Here is a 12544-nt window from a genome sequence, read left to right on the forward strand (position 1 = left end):
TGGTAGTCAGTGTCTTCCTGGACCAAAGCAGTCAAACACAACCCCACTATAGCCCGTTGTGGGTGATGGGTGGTGGAGCACATGATGAATATTCAGCTTGGCTTGGTGAGTGCAATAAATAGTAGGTGCATTTTCACACTAGAAATGATGCAGTGCGGATTACACATTGTTAGAGACTGATTAAAAAGATGTGTTGGAATGTGTTGCAGGGGAAACCTTGTATACAGTCGCATGTAAAAGTTTATTGTGAACAGTTAAGCAAGTTGAAGATGAATTGTTCTCTAAATGGGCCAAAGTTAAAGACGACACATTTCCTTTGCATTTTAGGTAAAAAAATTGTAATTTTTTACATTTTAAAAATTACAAAAAGGAAAATGGGCCAATGCAAAAGTTTGGACATTCTGCATGGTTAGTACATAGTAGCACCCACTTTTGTAAATATCACAGCTTGTAAATGCTTTTTTTAGCCAGAGTCTTTCAGTTCTTATTTAAAGGATTTTCATCCATTCTTCCTTGGAAAATTCTTCCAGTTCTGAAAGATTCCTGGGTTGTCTTGCATGCACTGCTATTTTGAGGTCTAGCCACAGATTTTCAATGATGTTCAGATTAGGGGATTGTGAGGGCCATTGTAAAACCTTCAGCTTGTGCCTTTTGAAGTAGTCTATTGTGGATATTGATGTGTGTTTAGGATTATTATCCATTTGTAGAACCATCCTCTTTTCAACTTCAGCTTTTTTAAAGATAGTGTTCTGTTTGCATCAAGAATTTGTTGAAGCTTCATTGAATCCACTCTTCTCTCTACCTGTGAAATGTTTCCCGTGCCATTGGCTGCAACACAACCTCAAAGCATGTCTTATCCACCCCCATACTTAATGGTTGACTACATAGTCTTTTCCTGAAATTCTGTGTCCTTTTTTCTCCACATTTCTCTTTTCTTTTGCATACTTCTTATGCTGAAGTTTATGGTGATGATGCAGGAGATGTTTTCTTTTGATGACTCTTCCATGAAGGCCATATTTCTGCAGGTGTCTCTGAACAGTAGAACAATGTACTACAACTCCAGAGTCTGCTAAATCTTTCTGAAGGTCTTTTGCAGTCAAGCAGGGTTTCTGATTTGCCTCTCTAGCAATTCTATGAGCAGCTCTCACTGAAATTTTGCTTTGTCTTCCAGACCTTATCTTGACCTCTACTGTTCTTGTTAACTTTCAGTTCTTCATTACATTTTGAAATAAATCATGTATTCAATGGGAATTTGCAGATAAAACTCTGCGCTGCCGCAAGGATAAATTCCAGGAAAGAGATGTCATAGATTCACAGTTCTACCATTTAAAAATTACAAAGAGCTGAATAGAATTGTAACAAAGTAATCAAATCAGCTAAAATAGCATATAAACGGCCAAGGAAAGCAAGAAAAGTCCCAAGACATTCTTTATATATACAAATATCAAAAAAGCAAAATGGGTCTGCTAAATAATGCTAATGAGGAGTTGGTTAATGAGAATCAAGAGTAGTCAGCATTACTAAAGTGGTTCTTTAACGCTGCGTATACCAAATAAAATAAATCGGTGGATGTTGTCAATCCCAGTTTTCTTAATAGGTCAGCTAATATACTCAGTTGCCTAAATGTAGATATGTATAACTAATTTATCTATGTGCTGGACAACTGTATACTATTAGGATTGTAATGGGTTGCAAGAGTGGACCCTTTGGGTCACGGTACCAGGATCCCTGGGGCAAGCTGGCCAGGTGGTGCCGACCCCTATACAGGGACCTTTAGGAGCAGGCCCGAAGGAGTCGAATACCGTGACTGCTGGAACCAAGAAGGGCGGCTCAAGAACGGAAGAGACAGGTAAGGCAGAGGGTCAGGAGTGACTGGGGTCAGGAGTGACTGGAGTCAGGAGTAAGTTTACATCTAAGAGACGATATATAGTCTCTCCACCAGGGGTTATTTTCGGGTGTATATTGTGTGTTTGTGTTCTCCTGTGTATCCTCGTCGTGGACTAGGGTTTTTCAGGGTGTTATAGGGTCACCGACGTTGAGCGGGGGCGCCACATCGTCAACAACTAGGGTGCCAACCTCCGCGATTAGGAAGGGACTTGTTAGAACCTATTAGGGTGAGTATAGTGGCCCTGAGTAGTTATTATTCTCTGTCTAAATGTTTGTTTATTATCACCCTGTACCCTATGAACTGGGATTGTCCAGGATTTAAATATTGATTAAAAGTAAAGTTTTAGGAGTCATTTTCTTGTTGCTACATTGGTTTTCTTTTTTCCTTGATCCTATAAATATTTTTTTTGAGGTATTTTGCTGCAACACAACCTCAAAGCATGTCTTATGCCCCCTATACTTAATGGTTGGCAACATAGTCTTTTCCTGTACCACAACTCCAGAGTCTGCTAAATCTTTCTGAAGGTCTTTTGCAGTGAAGCAGGGTTTCTGATTTGCCTCTCTAGCAATTCTATGAGCAGCTCTCACTGAAATTTTGCTTTGTCTTCCAGACCTTATCTTGACCTCTACTGTTCTTGTTAACTTTCAGTTCTTCATTACATTTTGAAATAAATCATGTATTCAATGGGAATTTGCAGTTAAAACTCTGCGCTGCCGCAAGGATAAATTCCAGGAGAGAGATGTCATAGATTCACAGTTCTACCATTTAAAAACTACAAAGAGCTGAATAGAATTGTAACAAAGTAATCAAATCAGCTAAAATAGCATATAAACGGCCAAGGAAAGCAAGAAAAGTCCCAAGACATTCTTTATATATATAAATATCAAAAAAGCAAAATGGGTCTGCTAAATAATGCTAATGAGGAGTTGGTTAATGAGAATCAAGAGTAGTCAGACAGGTAAGGCAGAGGGTCTGGAGTGACTGGAGTCAGTAGTGACCGGAGTCAGGAGTGACCGGAGTCAGGAGTGACCGGAGTCAGGAGCGACAGGAGTCAGGAGCGACAGGAGTCAGGAGCGACAGGAGTCAGAGGTGACCGGAGTCAGGAGCGACTGGAGACAGGTGTGACCAGATGGGGCCAGAGTACCGTAATGAAAGGCACACGATGATCAGGCACCTCCATGAGGGAGGAGCCGCCAGATATACCATGTGCAGGAGCTAGATTGGTGCTCGCTGCACAGGGGTGGTACAGAAGGGGTTAAGAGGAGGGAAGTGCACGCGCCCGCGGCCTAAGGCGCATACCTGAAGCAGGAGCAGGACAGGAAGAGGACCCCACGTGCTGAATCCCTCAGATCGCAGGATGGGAGGCTGAAGGTGGAGCATGGCGGCCAGAGCGGTAAGCAGGGATCTGAGGGGGGACCCTGGGAGTAGCAGCGGGACCCGGTGAGATAGGCGGCGCCGGTAATGGCAGCGCCGGCGTGACAAGGATAAATATCACATGGGACTATGGATCACACAATCCCATAGAGATGGCTAGTAGAAAAATTTGTGTATTATATAATGGAACCCAATCACAGAGCTGAATAATAATGGCAGCTAATTGCCTTATAACAGCATACATCAACCTCAAAAGGTTGGAAAGTACAACTTATAATTGTGGTGTATCATCTAAGGGTTGTGGCCTTGGGGAAATCGCAGTAGCAGAAGGCATTAATGATCTGTTAGTTATTGCAAATAGGTCAACTTAATCCTCTTAGAGCAATCAAAGTAGATCCAGTGACTTCTGAGATGCGCAGGGCCAAGAACACAACTTGGCCCGGGAGGTCATTGAATTGACTGTGATGTTACATGCCGGAAACTCTCAGTTATCATGTTATAAGACAGCAATGCTACCATCCGGAGCATGGCTTGTTCATAAGCAGGATCATCCGTGCTAGCTCTAAGAGGATTAAATCGACCTTGTTATAGCTCGGTTTGGGGATTCAATCTGGTGACCTGTTGCTACTTGGTCGACTCCCCTGCCTGCTGTGCTATTGTCCTTTCCTGCCTGTCCAGATGCTGATGGGTTCTATTGTCTTTGTTTTGTATTCTTGGTTTGTTCCTCTCAAGGTCTTTCTCATTTGCCCATTTTAGTTTGCCCTGTTGCATTCTGGGTGGGGTTTTGTTTGTTCGCCCTTCGCTGCACTTCCTTGCTGGCTGTACTCTAGGTGGAATTGTGCTAAGGAGTTCCATCTGCTCAGTTTTTGGATTTTCCTTGCTAGGCAAACACCATTTCTATTCCTGCTGACTGTTTGTCTACCTTCCCAGCATCTTTTCCTTTTACAACAAATAGAATTCTGAGAATGTATTCTTTTTTCATTTATTTTTGGTTCTCTTTAGATTTCCCTCTCTCCCCTGAACATGCTTTAAGTTTTGCCACCCTGCGTCTGCACACATTTCTCTCCCCTTGTTAACATTGTGTAGCTGCCTCCCCTCTGGTTCTTCAGGAGGTATGAGAAACCCTCATAGGGAGCCAGGTCCAAAGTTGTATTTTTAGTTTTGCTTAAAGGGATTATTGTCACGATCCATTGTTTTTCTGGTGAGGTGCAGTGTTGAGGGTCCAGAGGCCCCTCACTGAAGGAGGGGTACTGTCACAATCTGGAGCTGTGTCAGAGCCTGGACTCTCTCATATAAACCTTTTTCCTTTCTGGCCCTCGGGGGTTAATATGGGTTCTTGCCCCCGGTGGCCACTGGTGTTACTACAAGTTTAGTGAGTCTGCTGCTGGGTTTTCTTCCCCCCGGTGGCCGCTGGTGTTACTACATGTTTAGTAAGTCAGCAGATGTGACCACTTCCTCCTTCCTATAAAGGGTCATCAGGTGCTGCAACTCACTGTTGGTGATACAGGGGGTTCAGCTTATCTGGAGCAGTGGTGATGCTGCTGAAGAGAGGAGCTATCAGGAGCAGTGGTGCTTCAGCTGAATGTTGTCAAGTGGCTAACTCTGCTGTCCAGGAGCATTGCAGCAGAGCAAGCTAAGTTTTGTGTTTTAGTTCATTTAACCCTTAGGTGCCTGTCGTATCTTTCCTTGTGTGTTAATTGGTGCAGTACACGTTTTCCCTGTCTCACTTCCTGGGTAGGGGGTTGGGGGTTTAGCTCAGGGCTAAACAGGAGCTAGGGACAGGTTGGGGACTTGGGCCTCACTACCATCAAGTGTACCCCCATGTTAAGGAGAGTCAGGGCACCCCCTTAGCCTGAGGGGCAGTTCAGGGGCCCAGGTTCTACGTCTCCTCTTTTCCCCCTACTGCCCCGTGACAATTATCTGGTCTGCACAGGGACCAGAAAGGTGTGGGTGCTGCTTCTTTCTGTAATATGTCTTCCTTATTTCTGTTAACGTGTGTGAGTGTGTCACGTTCATAACAGACCTATTTGCAACCACCAATGGAACCCTATTGCTTCTTATTACTGTGATTTCCCCCTGGGTCATAACCGTCTGATGATAGTTGTACATAGTTATCTAAATGTAGATATAGTCCTAGCAAAGTTTGTTTTTTCTCCTTTGATGCTGGTCAATCAAAACTTGGTCATGTCTACAGAAAAAAAATCTTTATTATATGCCCAATTGCTTGAAGGGAAGATTTGCAACATTATTACCAGGTGACATAACTTTAGAATGGAGGGTCACAGAAAAAAAATGAGCACTGAATTTAAATGTAAAACGGAGTGGCAAAACAATTGATCCGGTAGGAGCACCTCCATATTTGATATTGCAAATTGTAATTGCACTGTTGAAAATATAAAATGGTGTTAGTATTCACGATGATGCAGGACATCGTCAGTGTGAAGTCTGTTGCTTTTCTTTTTTTATTTGTGAATTGCTTATGGGAAGGTCAAGGTGGGAGGAAGATAAAGCAGAAGTCAGTAGCTGCATGCTACTGGAGGGGCTAGGAAGAGAAGGCAGCTGGCCAGCAGCTAAGTAGTAACTGTAGAACTACCTCAGTGTTAAATGTCTTACATTATGTAATAATGTTAAAGCATCCAGCTTTTTGGATAACATTTTGGAAAATTAATCTGCTTCAAATTTTGCAAGATTATGGGTGTGACTGGGTTGTTGGAAGGAAAATGTGATTAATATAATGTCTTAGTGAAAACAACTTTTACATTAGTCACTTGTAAAGAGAGTCTAACTATACAAGGGAGAAAAGGCATCTACATATCTTCCAGGATAGATCAACTTCCCCCCTCCATTCTTATCACTGACTTCAGATAAAACCAGATAAAACCTATGTATCAGAGGCTCTTTTTCACATTCATTACTAAATTTGGGGCCTGATTCATTATTGCATTTCCTCTTTTTTGTCTTGTTTTTTGTAGTTCTTTGGCTGTTTTAAAGTTGCAGCTAATTCGTGCTAGGGATGGTGGATTGCACTATGTCATGATCCATGCTGGATCATGACAGATAAAATGCACTAGTAACCTTTTTTTGATCCTTAAACTGTGATGCTTAAAGATAGTTTTGCCCCCGGTGGCCGTTAGGGTCAATGCACCCTGGTTTCTTTAGTTTAGTGCATGTGATTATAAAGCAGGTCTGATTGCTCTGGCTCTGCTATAAAAGAGTGTCAGGTGTTGCAATCAGTGTTGGTGATAGTGGTCATTTCCAACCATCCTTGGTGGAGAAAGGAGCTAGAGAGAGTTCCTTGCAGCACAGTCAGCGTCCTGGTGTGGAAGGAGTCAGAGGGGATTTCCTTGCAGCTCTGACAGAGCTTGGTGGCAGCTATTCAGGAGGAAAGCTGCATTCCACGCCTCCTGAAGAAGCCACGGCGTAACGCGCGTAGGGGTGGTGGACCAGGGCAGCTCTTTACTCGTGATACATGTAAGTTTGCACTATTTAGGCACCTTATATTATGGAGCACTTTGCATTGTAATTGGGTAATATGACAACAATGCATCATTGAAGTAGAGATTTAGCGCTATTTGAGTTAGTGGTAATTTCCCATGCTTTTGTCATGATCCAGTGTTGGATCTGGCGGTATTAAAAGCACAAAGTGAACTTTTTTTACTTTGGTTAAGTTCAAAGGTGTTTTGACTGTCCCCGGTGGTGGTTAGTGGTATTGCACCTTAGGTTAGGTTGCACTTAATTATGGTTCAGGTGTGACACTCTATAAATGGGTCTCAGGGTGTTCACTCACTGCTGGTAATATTTCTTGCTGAGTTGTTGGAGCGCCTGGTGGAAGGATGGAGCTGGATTGGAGTCCTGCGCAGTCAGCCAGAGAGAACGAGTGCCAGCTAATGGTGTCTGCAGGAAGGACTGGCATGGCCTGGTGGAGTCGCAGTTTATGGTGTCGGCAGGAAGTGCGGGCATGGCTTAGAGGAGTGGCGACTAGGAAGAGAGTTGCACTCAGCATGCTCGACTTGGTTGCTGAGAACTGGACTCGAGCATGCTTGGATTCTTGGCAGAGGCTGGACTCATCTTGGGACTCTGTGTACTGGACTGCTGCAAGTGGTGATGGACTCTGCTCCCAGGCTGCACGATGGTGATGGATCCAGTTATGGTGATGGATCAGGGTGGAGGAGAAGATGCACACAGGTGGTGGGCTCTGTTGCTAGGAGCGTACGCAACAGAGCAAAGCTAAGTGGTGTTTCCCCTGTATTGTCTCTTTCCTCATGTGTGTTGTTAGTGCAGTGGTGGGATTAGTCTCCACACCGACCCATTCCCTAGTGAGGGTTTAGGGTCAGGGCGAGCAAGGGGTTAAGGTTCGCGTGCGGCGACAGGTGCGGAGCCTGTATAGGGAATGTTAGGAGTGCAGTGACTCTGGCTCAGGGGAGCTTAGGAGGTCTCCATGTCCCCATTCCCTATCGCAGGGCCCACCATTGTTAAAGTTTCCCAGGTTCCCCCCTTATTATTTAAATGCGCCTTACTGGAGGCGGTGTTTCCAGAAATATATTTATAACGTGTAATACCTAAATTCGCCAGGTGGAGGCGGCGTATCCACCTGCACGTTCTATTATTTAAATTCGCCCCACTGGAGGCAGTGTATCCAGGGTCACGTGTGTTATGGGTTCGCCTTGCGGCATCATCTGCGACCTGACACACGTGATCATGACAGCTTTACACCTGCTGGATTATGGCTCCAGCGATGTTATGGGCATACAGCCCGGTGTTTTACTGCGATGGGTAGGATAAAATTACACTAATTTTCTTGGCATAATTATTTGTTCTTCAAGCAGTTTTGCACTTTGTATTTGATATTTATAAATATTGTATGAAAATGAACATATAAAAACTCATTGCTAATTTTTGCGCTTTATTATATCGATCTGTGCCCTGTGTTTTTGTAGTACTATGCTCTGATTAGTATTTTAATATGTTTAATAAAATTGAGATTTTAAGCATTAAAAGCTCAGAATTTTCCTTTTCTTAATTGAATGGAATTTTGTTTGGATGATTCTGGTGGTGGACTCTGTTGCTGGGAGCAAGAGCAACAGAGCAAAGCTAAGTGGTATTTCCCTGTTTGCATTTTTCCCTTGTGTGTATTAGTACAGCGGTGGGGCCAGTGCCTGCACCACCCAGCTCCCTAGCAAGGGATAGGTGTAGGGTGTGCTAGGGTGACAGATATCTGGCTCGGCGACAGGTGAGGAGCCTGTATAAGGAACGATAGGAGTGTGAGGGACACTGACTCAGGGGAGTGCAGGAGGTCTCCACGTCCCCATTCCCTATCGCAGGGCCCACCATTGTAACTGTTTCCCCTTCCCCCGTGTCTTGTTGTCTTAGTTACCGGCCTGCGGGTCGTGTCACACAGGACAGTTACACGTGCCGTGTCTTGTTGTTTTAGTTACCGGCCTGCGGGTCATGTCACACAGGACGGGTCCACGTGACACACTAAATGAAATATGAAATAAAGTGCAATCGAAACCCGGGGTCCACCATGCGGAGATGAACCTGCTGCTAGTATGAACAATGATGGAAACAAAGCAGCGAGCGTTACCTTAAACACACTAAGGCCTCTTTCACACATCAGTTTTTTTAGAATCAGGCTCAATCCATCAAAGTGTGCAAAAAACGGATCCTGAGCAGATTGCAAAAAACTGATGCACTGGATCCATTTTGTTGACTGATCCGTCGCAGCAGCTGTAGGAATTAAAGGAATAGGATCCGAGAGAGAGTGGGAGAGAGAGAGACTTTTTTATGTGCCAGAATGGAAAACTGCACATACCCTTAAAAACGCACTCCGTTGCTGGATTCTGTCTTTTGACGGACAGCGACGGATCCTGCACCCATAGGCTTCCATTATAGCTAACGATGGACGGCGCTGTAAAAACGTTACTTTGCCCGTTGTCTCCGGTCGATGGACAAAGAATTTCTGACGGATTTGTTGAAACATGCAGCCATCCATCGCAATCTGTCGCTAATACAAGTCTATGAGAAAAAAAAATGTCTCCAGCAGCATCAGTCACTGGATCCGTTTTTTTCAAAAAACGACGGATTGTGACTGATGGCAAAAAACTGATGTGTGAAAGAGGCCTAGCGCCACACAATGTGATACAAACACTGAGTACCAAGCTCGGTTACTTCACAGAGAGGTACTGCACTATGAAAAAACTTGCAGACAGAATGGTAGAGTATCCACCAAAACATAAATGACACTAGCATGCCCGCGTGCACTGCTGAGAGCCTTTTATATGCTAGGCTCCACCCCAAACACTCATGCCCAGTCAGTCGAGACATCGCCCGTGGGCCAATCCAGAGCTACCACATCACCAGGGCAGCTAACGTCCGACCACCAATAAGAAGATGCTACATCAGGGACATGCTCATTAACGTGATCTCTCGACAGACTCCAGAGCAAAAGGCTGCACCTGCATATCACTGATTACCATAGACTTGGCTGAAAAGCCAGAAGTAAGGCTAGCTTCACACTAGCGTTTTGGGCCGCAGCGCACGGCCGCTGCTAAGCCCCGCCCTCTCCGGTCATCTCCACCTAGTATCACACACGGCTGCATGCAATCTGCACACCCTATCTTTAGCATAGAGTGTGCTGACCGTGCGCTAGTAGAATGTTGCGTGCGCTGCGCCCTTTTGACGGTGCGCCGATGTGCACTGAACACACCATGTTGCATTTTGGCGCGCTCGGAGCGCCGTCAAAAGGGCGCAGCGCACGCAAAATTCTACTAGCGCATGGTCAGGGCATGGTCTGCGCACCCTACGCTAAAGATAGGGTATGCAGATCGCATGCAGCCGTGTGCGATACTAGGCGGAGATGACCAGAGGGGGCGGGCAGGGGCGGGGCTTAGCAGCGGCCATGCGCTGCTGCCCAAAACGCTAGTGTGAAACCAGCCTTACCAAATGCATACCACGAGCCTGTGCAGGACATTGGGACCGACATCTGTGCTGAGCAGCAATTGCAGTGGCTGGACTTGAATGGGAGACCACAGTACCAGATAATGCTTGGGATCTATCCTGTGCAGTGGGAGAATCCTGACGCCTAACAATTACTCTATTAATTTTTTAAAGTCTATTTTACATGTGTTCACCATCGATTTTTATGTTTTGCAATTTTCGGCTGATCCATAAGTTGCAACTCTTTAAAAAGTCACAAAATTTTGCACAAATGTACTCCAGTCCAAACCCTGCAGTGATTTTCTGTACACCAGTAATTGTGGCAGAAATTTACGCCATTTTTTAAAATGACTATTCGGCTGCAAAACAGGTCAAAGACAAAAAATAATTTTTTTAGTCTTTTCCGTTATATTGAAGAATTTGACCCAAAAAACAGTGACAAATACGAGAAGACAAAAAAGAAAAGCGACTTAAAAATAGATGTGCAATTGGGCTGTATTGCTTCTATATTAAATGTAGTATTTTATTATTATTATTATTATTATTATTATTATTGCGCCATTTATTCCATGGCGCTTTACATGTAAGGAGGGGTATGCATAATAAAAACAAGTACAATAATGTTAAACAATACAAGTCATAACTGGTACAGGAGGAGAGAGGACCCTGCCCGCGAAGGCTCACAATCTACAAAGGATGGGTGAGAATACAGTAGGCGAGGGTAGAGCTGGTCATGCAGCGGTTTGGTCGATCGGTGGTTACTGCAGGTTATAGGCTTGTCGGAAGAGGTGGGTCTTCAGGCTCTTTTTGAAGGTTTCGATGGTAGGTGAGAGTCTGATATGTTGTGGGAGAGAGTTCCAGAGTAGGGGTGATGCGCGAGAGAAATCTTGTATGCGATTGTGGGAAGAGGAGATAAGAGGGGAGTAGAGAAGGAGATCTTGTGAGGATCGGAGGTTGCGTGCAGGAAAGTACCGGGAGACGAGGTCACAGATGTATGGAGGAGACAGGTTGTGGATGGCTTTGTATGTCATGGTTAGGGTTTTGTACTGGAGTCTCTGGGCAATGGGGAGCCAGTGAAGGGATTGACAGAGGGGAGAAGCTGGGGAATAGCGGGGGGACAGGTGGATTAGTCGGGCAGCAGAGTTTAGAATAGAATGGAGGGGTGCGAGAGTGTTTGAAGGGAGGCCACTGAGCAGGAGGTTGCAGTAGTCAAGGCGAGAGATGATGAGGGCATGGACTAGGGTTTTTGCAGATTTTTGGCTGAGGAATGAACCGATTTGTGAAATATTTTTGAGTTGAAGTCGGCAGGAAGTGGAAAGGGCTTGGATATGTGGTTTGAAGGAGAGATCAGCGTCAAGGATTACCCCGAGGCAGCGAGCTTGTGGGACTGGGGAGAGTGGGCAGCCATTTACTGTAATGGATAGGTTCGTTGGGGGGGTCACGTGAGATGGGGGAAAGATGATGAATTCTGTTTTGTCCATGTTAAGTTTCAGAAATCTAGCAGAGAAGAAGGATGAAATAGTGGACAGACATTGAGGGATTCTGGTTAGTAGGGAGGTGATATCTGGTCCAGAGATGTAGATCTGTGTGTCATCAGCATAGAGATGATACTGAAAGCCATGAGATTCTATGAGCTGTCCCAGGCCAAAGGTGTAAATGGAGAAGAGCAGGGGTCCTAGGACTGAACCTTGTGGGACTCCGACAGATAGGGGGCGAGGTGAGGAGGTGGTGTGTGAGTGGGAGACGCTGAATGTCCGGTCTGTTAGGTATGATGAGATCCAGGATAGGGCCAAGTCTGTGATGCCAAGGGATGAGAGGGTCTGTAAAAATAGGGAATGGTCCACTGTGTCAAAGGCAGCCGACAGGTCCAGGAGGAGGAGGACAGAGTAGTGTCGCTTGCTCTTGGCGGTTAGGAGGTCATTGGTGACCTTAGTAAGGGCAGTTTCAGTGGAGTGGTGTGACCGGAAGCCAGATTGTAAGCGGTCGAAGAGGGAGCAAGAAGAGAGATGGGAGGACAGTTCAAGGTAGACGTGTTGTTCCAGTAGCTTGGAGGCATAGGGGAGAAGTGATATAGGGTGATAGCTAGATACAGAGGATGGGTCAAGAGAGGGCTTTTTGAGGATAGGTGAGGATAGGTGTGATAGAGGCATGTTTAAAGCTTGAGGGGAAAACACCAGTTGTTAGTGATAGGTTGAAGAGATGGGTTAGGGTTGGGATGAAGACTGTGGTGAGGTTTGGGATGAAGTGGGATGGGATCGGGTCAAGTACACAGGTGGTGAGATGTGATCTTGAGAGTAGAGTGGAGAGTCGATCTTCTGTAATGGTGGAGAAGTTGGTTTTGGAGGT

At 45.2% G+C, this 12544-nt stretch overlaps 1 protein-coding gene across 1 annotated transcript in view; it reads left to right on the plus strand.

The window, feature by feature from the left end:
* CPED1 (cadherin like and PC-esterase domain containing 1) overlaps window positions 1-12544 on the plus strand; it is a 600308-nt gene that overhangs the window by 110625 nt on the left and 477139 nt on the right. The gene's annotated exons all lie outside the window — the stretch shown is intronic.

Source organism: Dendrobates tinctorius, unplaced genomic scaffold, assembly GCF_039654945.1.
Source record: "Dendrobates tinctorius isolate UK_male_01 unplaced genomic scaffold, ASM3965494v1 ptg000035l, whole genome shotgun sequence".
In the NCBI taxonomy this organism is placed as follows: Eukaryota; Metazoa; Chordata; class Amphibia; order Anura; family Dendrobatidae; genus Dendrobates; species Dendrobates tinctorius.